Below are 10000 nucleotides of genomic sequence, written 5' to 3' on the forward strand. Positions count from 1 at the left end.
AGCGTCTCTTCATCTGTGTAGCCCGCGCGGCTACACAGGCCCCTCGGGTTGCTGGCGCAAGAAGAAGTTTGGTCTGCGCTAATGAAGGTGACCCAACTTTTTTGCGCGGAACCAAAGCGACGCGAGCGGACAGGGACTCGTCATGTTCGACTGTAAGAGAGAGAGAGAGACGCGTCGCCGACACCACGTCGTGTGTGTGCAGCGTTCTGCGCTGCCGCAGAAACGCTGCACCGGATTTGCCTACTATTCCGTGGGGGAAACATTCGATTTTAAGGGGGTTGGTTTGTCCGCTGTTTATCCAGTGTATATTTCCCTTGACTGTGGGCATCTTTACGGAATACTTCACGGGGGCCCCCCGCTCCCTCGAGCGCGGCCGTTCCCTGAGAGACGTGTTGAAGGAGGGTGAGGGCAGAAGGGTGCAGCTTGCACCACTCAAAAGAGGCGGGGAGGCAGTGGCGGCCATGATGGCAAGAGGCGAAGCGCACAGGGTAAATATTTGCCTCCCTGCGGTCGTGGTGGTGGTGGTGATGGTGGGGGGGGGGGGAGGCCGCTGCTGTTAGGTCAGCCGTCTGGATTGCCTTGGTCTTCAGGTCTTCGCTGTGTTGTTGCAGTCGGCTCTGAAGAAAAGAAGAAAGGGAGAGAGGAGCAGGAGAAGGAGGAGGAGGAGGAGGAGGAAGTAGAAGAAGAGGGTAGGAGGTGAAATAGAAAGGCTGCAGAGAGAGAGCAGAGGGAAAAGGAAAAGGAAAGCTAGGGGAGCGCTTGTTGTAAGGGTGATACGAAACCTCGCTAAGCCACCGTTACTCTTCCACTGTAAACCTCAACCGGGCTTTCAGAAGGAGTACGCACAGTGAAGAAAAAAATAAAAAAGAACGACGGGGGGGGGGGGAAGGGAAATTAGGGAGGTGTAGAGCGGGACGGATAGAGGGAAAGAATGATCGGAGGTGAACCGCCGTCCCCCTGGGTCCGGTCGGTCTTCATTCCCACCCATGCAAGTCGTACTGGGACTGTCACACACAATTTCCCTGTGGTGTAAATCACTACAGGGAGGGGGGTCAGGACACATGGAGGTAAACACTGCAGCTGACAGCAACGGTAACACGAGCGACCCCTGGACCAGGGAGGGAGGGGGGTGGGAGGGAGGGAGAGAGGGAGAGGGCCGGGGCTCAGGCAGAGGTGATGACAGCTCTGCAGTTTTTGTACTTCACCTATCCAAGGGGAAGCCATTAAAAAGAAAAGCTTTTGTGGAAATTAGAGATTATTCCCTTATGGAAAAATAAAATTCAAACAACACGATTTAAGAGTTAACTTCTTTACTGCTTGCGTGTAGAAAGGCAAATTTAATGATTTGTTGCGGAGTGCCACAGTACTAGCGTACACATAGCTGCAATGTGTCCTGTAGATGGTGCTGTTCTCTGCATATATGTCTCGATTTACCATTGGCACGTCCTCTCTATCTCTCTCCTCTCTTTCTCCTACATGAGGTGAGTCAGAGATGTTTGTTCCTTGCTCTGTAAGCTAACTATCTCTCTCCCTCACTGTGTACCTGTTTCTCTCTTCCTCACTGAGTATCTCTCAACTGACGGCATCAAAGCTGCAATATTTTGTTATGACTCTCTGCCAGCCTACTGTTTCCTTAACTCATTATAACATGACATAAAATAACACATGGCCTCAAAATCACATTTTAAAACTCCAATGCCTTGTGATCCAGTGAATTCCAAAACACATGTATGTCTAGAACCACACATTAAACATTGTCGGTGTTCTTTTTATGCATATTCTTCTTGTACCCTTTTTTACGGTCCCTCTTTTGTTAATGTGACTATAGACGTTGACATACGCGTTGACAATGTGCACTTCTCACCGTGTGTTGTAGCTGGTCAATCTTAGGTAGGGCCCCAACAATGACTTAAGCCCGGGGGCCTCCACCCACCTCCTGTTCCCTCTTACTCTACCCTCCCTTTTCACACTGATTCCCTCTACGCCCCCCCCCCCCCCCTCATATACATAAACACACATATGTGCACACTGACACACACACACACACACACACACACACACACACACACACACACACAGACACACACACACACACACACACACACACACACACACACACACACACACACACACACACACACACACACGCACACACACACACTCCCTCTGTTCCCCTCTTTGTTTCCCCTCTGTCTCTACTTGGCTGGCATGCTTCTGCTCACTGCACTGTTTCGTTGGCCACCATCAAGTACTGCATACCAACATGGCCTGCTGTACACCAGGGGCCAGGAGAGAGAGAGAGAGAGAGAGAGAGAGAGAGAGAGAGAGAGAGAGAGAGAGAGAGAGAGAGAGAGAGAGGGGGAGAGAGAGAGAGAGAGAGAGAGAGAGAGAGAGAGAGAGAGAGAGAGAGAGAGAGAGAGAGAGAGAGAGAGCAGGGAGGAAAGGGCTTTGTGGGGGTGGAGGGGGCAAACTGGCCATTCCCAAGGCCCCTCTGGGGGATTTGGGGAGCCAAGAAATCTTTCTTCCTTGGAACACCTAATCCTTGGGCCAGGGCCAAGCACCACAATCTCAATGCACAACTGACACTGGCCACCGGGGACATTTTACGGTTTTAGGCGTGTCCCGTTCGTCTTTCTTCGCCCCGGCCACAGCCAGAGTATTAAAAAAACAAAAGAAGTTGAGGAAGAAGAAGAAGAAGAAGAAGAAGAGGTGGGGGGAGCGGGGAGAAGAGCGAGGAGAGACAGAGCACATCAGGCAGCATCGCTGTCACGCTGTTCGGAGGTGTACCGTGGTGGTGGGACGACCGTGCTAGCGAGCGCCGCCACTTTTATGCCTCTCTCGTCTAGTCCGTCTCTCCTGTCTGTCTGCTTTTGTTTTTACGTGCGATGCTAAAACGCATCAGCGCCGAAAAATGTGGCGACGGCTCAGGTATTTTATTATACCAGAGGATGGCGGGTTAACCATGGGTGGAGGGGCAGGGTAAACATAACTCTCTGTCCTCTTGGCTTGGTAATAGCCGCAGCCACCGCACACGGAATTCCAGAATTCCTGGTTGCCTCTTTTGCAGTCCTGTAATGTTTTCCCTCAGGACACAGCACAGGGCTCCGCCCTCTCCACAGGGGGAAGAAGGAGAACGTATGGGTTGAGTCGAGGCAAAATGGCATTCAAAGTGTATTTCACTTCCCCAAATGTGGCACGGTGCCAAGTCAAATGGCTCATTAGCATGGGACAAAACGTTGGAGTGAAGGTGATTTGATTGGATAGTGCTAAAGTGACAAGTAACATGCTAGCCAGCTGTGTGTTCACCCTTTGCAGGCTTTTTTTTGATATGGGGGTGAGTGGAAACACGTTTCCCACATATTATGGGGTGGAAGGCTAAACCTGCCAGCATGGGTCAGATATCAACTGCAAAGAAGTTATGCTCATTTTACTTTGATGTCAAATAAATACAGATATTGTGTTATTTTCTTTGGCACTTTGATTACGAATTTATTAAATGTATTATAAAAAATATATGTTACCAGATATTCATTTGTAACCCTAACCCTTTGTGTATCCACCATCTTCTAATCAAAGCACTACCCAAAGCATGAGGAGGTGCTGAATAGGTCTGAATCTAGTCTGAGGGAGAACCACGGTGTGACAGTTTCAGGATTATCATGCATTCATTTATTTCACAACACAACGGATGCACAAAATCACATTAGAATTCTTTAACTTGAGGTCCTTTTGTATTTTTACCTGCAACATTTACATTTTTTTCTCATTCATTTTTAATGTATTTTAAAATTCTAAATCGTATTTTACATAATCCTTTCTATTTTTGGTTGTTTGTTTTCGAAAACGTTATAACAAGTATAAAGTTATCCTTCCGTCCTCTCCACCGGCATGATTATATAAGAGTACGCCGCATATTCGCAATGCGTCTGCGTTTTCCTGATATTTTTGCATTGTTAATTTGCCACGCGTCTGATGTAAAAGCACCTTTAGCCCAAAAGAATTAAGGAGTTTTGCAGATTCGATATCCATCGTCTTGGTCATTTTTTGTGTATCCAAAGTAATCCCACACTGACGACCACAGGCGATTTTTGTTACAAAGCTTCAATACTTGGTGCCTCAGTCATTGTTGAGCTAATGAAGCGTAGCCTCCCTCAAACACAAGTGACGCTCTCATGACAGCAAGTGCCCCACGGCATTTTAAGCTTGTGTATCGCTGTTGCAACTTCATTTGGATCGTGTCTAAAGGTTGCGCGGGCAAGTTCCTTTTTTGTTTAATTTCCCTTATTGTGCAACCGTTTCAACTATAGATATAATGGACCAATATCCCTTTTTTGAGAATGATACCGGAAACACCTTTTCTGTCTAGCTAAGGGTAGCTATAAAAACGTGTAGCTAAGCCTTTACGTGTACTGAATCGTGACATTTTAATAGCATGGTTAAAATGGATACTGGTTAATTGCTGCATCCCTGGTGGAGAATCAGATCAGAGCTATGCGACAGTTCATCTGTTTGGCTGTTGTCAAACACTCCCCAGTACGGGTTTGGGGTTTATGTCCGGCAGGTAAACTTTCAACAGCTGTGGCATCCTGTATGGTTTCTGGACGTTTACACTATGTGACTGTTACACTTCCCCTCTGGGTTTCAATCCAGTAAACCCGGGACATGGCCGATTACCACACGCAAACGCAGGATGTGTCAGGTGCTTGCCTCTGGCCTTTGCGGGGTCAAGCATGGCTTACCGTTCCCGTGCAGAGTTACTTAAAGCGGTGCAACCCTCTCCACTGTTTAGAATTCAGAGGTGAGGGCAGGAAAAGGAGAAGAGAAAAAGCCAGGAGGGGGGTTGTCACGTCATCGAGCGAAAAAAAGGAAGGAATGTCGGAAACCCTGAAAATAAATCACCAATGCTTGTAGAAGTTGGGTTTGCAGTTGTATTGAAAATTGGAACAATGCTGCAGAGCTACGAGGTTTCAAAACAGATGTTGGGAAGAGAGAGAGATGGAGGGATTGGAATATAATCGAATAGTACATAACTGAATGAGAACTAATCAACAAAACTAAAATGAGGCATGGTTTCCATTGAAATAAAATAACCGCCGTCACGCACAGGTTTTAAGATATATTTGGATTCGAACTAGGACTGTCTTGGTAAAAATCAACCATGCTGCAGAAAGTGTTCTGCCCAGAACACACACTCGGTGATGTTTTCAGGGTGGACTGTGTCCTGTGAATCTGTCTACATTGACACATTCGGGCCCCAAGTGTGAGGTGACGGTAAGGACTAATGTATAATTATCTCATGTAAACAGGGGTCGTATGGAGAAATAGAGGTGCCCCTGCAGGTTGGTCTGGTTTGTGACTGCATATCCAAACCATCGCCTGTCTGACACTGATGAATTATTTCAGAGGGGAGGAATGAGTAGATTTTTTCTCTGACATGAACAAGGTAAAGATGTTACCAAACATGAGAAACATTGATGTTGTTTGTGTGTGTTTTCTCTTTAAAAAAAAGACGATGGTGTGGATTGACAGGATCAGTACCACAAGCATAATTCACACTTTTGCTTCTTTAAAAACTCAACGAAACCAAGAGATAGGAAGTAGCCAGGTTTCGGTTCATATAGGGACGCAATTATTTTTGGAGTTCTGAGTCAGAATTCTGAGAATTTAATGAGGATTCTGTGGTTTAACTCAGAATTCCCAGGTTATTCTCTGAACCCCTTGTACAAGAGAAAAAATACTGACATCCGACTTCTTCGGTCAGCTTGTGGTTCGGTTTTTGTGTGTAGCAAAGTGACTCTCATTGAACTTGGCTCCTTACAGGTAGCCTGTAAGAAATCTCCCTTCTTAAGCCTGTGAGATTTAGCCTGTGCGATTTTTGCAGAATTCCGATTTTATTCTTAGAATACTGACTTTAATCTCAGAACAAAAAAGATATTCACATTTGTCCCTAATCCTCTTCTGTAGGTTTACATCTCAACATTTAATTATTATTGTGCATTGATAGAGCTTGAATAATTTGATACTGCTTGCATGAAGGGGCTGACAGGCGTCATGCTAGAAGTTACATAACGTCCTGGGAGGGCAGAAGTCCAAATCTCTGAACCAGGCACATGATTAATGGGTGTTTTCTTATAAAATGAACGAGAAGCCATTTCAATCTCTGTTTTAAATTTTTATCATTTTCTTATAGAGAAGGTGTTTTGATTGACCATGATTGTTCCATTTCAGAGTACCACAGGCTGAGGGAGAATATGCCAAATGCATGATTCACATTTTTGTGGCAGTTGAAGGTGTTCATCATGTTCCAATGTTAAAAGATACAAGTACAAGTGTATGCACACAGCCTCCTTTTTGTCAATATGTCTATTATCAATTGGTCCTTCCAATAATAACAATCCGCCACAACTCAACGAAAGGTAGTGTTGGGGATATGAGAGCTTCATAGTGGCTGTTCTGCATGAAATGATGCTCTGACATCATCAACACTAAACATAAACGGCCAACGTCAAAATGTGTTGCCAGGATGCAAAGGGGCCTTGCCTTTTTCTCACAGCCATGGTCACCATGACGCATGCCACCCTGTCCCACATGGTCAGCGCTCCCTAGGTTTTCCCCCACAGTGTCACCTCTCCGGGGCCCGGGGCGGGTCCGCCATGAGGCTGAACCTGGCCCAGCGGCAGCGGCGGCCAGCAGCCAGCAACCAGCAGCCAGAGCTGGTTAGAGGAGAGGGAAAACACTTGTCACACAAACAGGTCTCGGTGGCAACGCACCAAGTCTGTGCCCAGCAGCCCCAACCTGTGATTCACTGGCCCGCACAGACACACACACACACACACACACACACACACACACACACACACACACACACACACACACACACACACACACACACACACACACACACACACACACACACACACACACACACACACTACATTGGTGCACTCATGCACAAGCAGGGTGAAGCACACGCATGCATGCACCCACCGATTCTATCGCTCTTGTTCTCTTTTTCACACACACACACACAGACACATGCAGATCGTCTCATCTGTCCTCTCTCACACACACACACACACACACACACACACACACACACACACACACACACACACACACACACACACCGGCGGGGACGTGTCAGGTGGTGGTAGCTCAGCCCCATGCCTGCTGGTGGGGAAGGTGATCCACCGCAGAAGTGATTGCTCACCGCAACCGTAAAGCGGCCACCAGACGCTTCCTGCCCAGTGCCAGGGCGTATCTCCCTCCACGCCACCCCCTCGCCAGCCTGCAGGCACCTGGTAGCCAGGGCCACGGAGAAGACCCCTGGACGCACCCTTAGAGAGGCGCACGCTCCTTCACATGTGACATGACGCAAGATATGTGAGGAATGAGGAGTGGAGCTTTTTTTTTATTAGCTTGAATGTTTAAGTAGGACACTGTAAATTCACTGTGGAAACTGAGAATTAAAACGGTTCATAACCCAGCTAGTCCCCTTTCAAATATTAATCAGATTGCAATCTGAATGTAATCCAAGTTTAAATGCAAGTACATGGTTTTTCGAAAACTTTGATTTTGCCTTGATATTATCTGTCTTTCCTCCCTGATGTTTGCAAAGCCTCACTTATTTCGACTTGGATTGAATGATTCAAAGTTTCTTGAGTTCTAACAATGCCAGGGACAATCAACCGATGCAAGTCATACGAGGGCAAACAGGTATTTTTTGTAATTTTCTGGAAATCTCAGCGTCCATCAGAAGTTAATTTTGCTTGACACAAATTATTCACAGGAGGGTTGGATGGGCTGGGGAAGGAGCAAAAATGAAGACTATTTGGCTAAGGCCTTAAGACACGAGAAGACACTCAAGTGATACAAATTAATCTATTCAAATTGCTGTCAAAACTATTACATCAACGGCGCGACCTCGCGGCGAGGCAGACACTGGTTATTCGACGAGCAACACTAAGTGAATTAAGGTGATGTTATTTCATTCCTGTTTTACCAAGGAACCAGTAACTAAGGAACAAGTAAGAAGTACGGCCAACAACCAAAGTAGCTTCAATCTGTGTGAAGATTAAAGTGAACTTTGATCTACCGTGAGCTGAGATCTCACCTCCATCCAGAACACCAAATGAAAGTTCCACGTCAAAGAAGCTTTGAATAACAAACGCCACGGACAGCCAACGTAACGCTGTACGTCTGGCGAGGAGTTTGGAGCGCGTGCAAAAAAATCTCCCAAGTTTGAATACATTACCATTTCTTAACATCGCATCAAACAAGCTGTCAATTCCCTACCCCTCCCGCCCCCTGCACTTTTCCATTCCGCTTTAGCAGCGATAAACAGTGGATGGGATCCAGAACTCGTCCCATAGTATCCCCATCAACGTGTCACCATCACCAGAATGTCTCCCATCATGCCCTTTGTGCCAGCGTTGACAGGCGCAAAAGATGCATGCCTCTGTCACACACAATCACACAACGCCCGCTTCCCCAAGCTTTGATATTGGCATGAAAGACGCGACTTACACAACCAGCGAGGCTTTCGTGCCTCGGAATCGGAACAATTAAGATACACGAGAAAAAGTCACATCCTGCTTCGTGGAACCATCGAAAGTTTTTTTTTTTGGAGGGGGGGTGAAACATGTCTGTCATCCGACTCGATGACTTGGAGCAATTAAGAATAACAAATTCGGCCCAAGTGTTTGGTTTATCAGAAGTAGCCCTTGGCACTACCTTAATCACCCTAATAGAAAATAAAGTGTTTCAAGTGCCGCATCTGTTCCTCATCACCAGACCCAGAGGTTACCTAAGAGGGGCTGAAATTGCACTCTGTAATTCTGTTTAATGAGCTTGATGCATTGCAGAGATCGCGCTCGCGATAGGATCAAGTAACAATCTGTTAACAATTGATGCTACCCTCCTTCGACCGTATGCTCAATCAACCACTTTACATATTCAGCTTTTAATGTCTTGTAGCATCCACACAATTATGCCCATCGATTTATATCTTTATGAATCACAAACAGCCATTCAGACAAGGATGTGTTTCTGTGGCTGGCGGCTGCTGAGTAATCCCTCCTGCAGGAGCCATTTCCTTAAAGGCAGCTTCAAGCGCCAGCACTTTATTTTTTTGAAATAGTGCATTTCAGTTCAACTCGCTTCTCTTCTTGCGTAACACGACGGATAAAAGGTGAATAAACCCCCCCCAAAAAAGAAAGCAGGACACTTCTTCCCCTTTTCGCCTGCTGTGAAACTGCCAAGTTTTCAGAACAGTTCAAGGAACTGTTGCGTAGGGTCAGATCTAGTTTCAACACTTCTACCGCTTGTTGTTGGAGGTCGTACCTGGCAGGCACCGGCACGGACCGCACAATGGCCGTGCGATGGCCGCACGGTGACGTATTTTGCTGCGGCTGCACTTTAAGGTCAAAGGAGCAGAGACTAAGTCAGGCGATGTTCACAGAGTTGCCCAATAATTCCTGAGCACAAAGGAGGTCGCTTCCACCTTCTCTTTTATCCGTTTCTGCTTTTTTTGGAGGGTGTTGTTGAAAGGAGGTATGAGGCAGAGATCAGCGAGTTTGTACTTGTTCGTGTTCTTTCGCGATCGCATTGATCTAAGCGTTTTTGTTTAAAAAAAATGCATTAACACATCATGGGGAAAGTCAGTTGAAACTACAGAAGGGGGCTGTTGAGTGGCTGTAGAGTTAGCCCCATGCAGGGTGGTGCGGTAGCACACTAAGCGCTGTGCCGCTATTAAAAAGCTAACTTACACCATTTCATTGTGATGGCTTTGGGAGGGAAATCTGGGGCACAGAGAGCAAAGTGAAGCTATGCAGTTTCATCTGAGACGTCTCGAAAAAAAAGGGAAACGAAAAAAAAATGATATGTGTAATCAAATTTTAAATGGAATCAAGTATGCACATATTTGATTGAGCGCAGTCCATCTCTCTGACACCGCCCGTCTTTGACGCACTCTGCGTCTCCCGTAGAGTTGCCATGGTAG

Source organism: Gadus morhua, chromosome 20 (assembly GCF_902167405.1).
Source record: "Gadus morhua chromosome 20, gadMor3.0, whole genome shotgun sequence".
NCBI lineage: Eukaryota > Metazoa > Chordata > Actinopteri > Gadiformes > Gadidae > Gadus > Gadus morhua.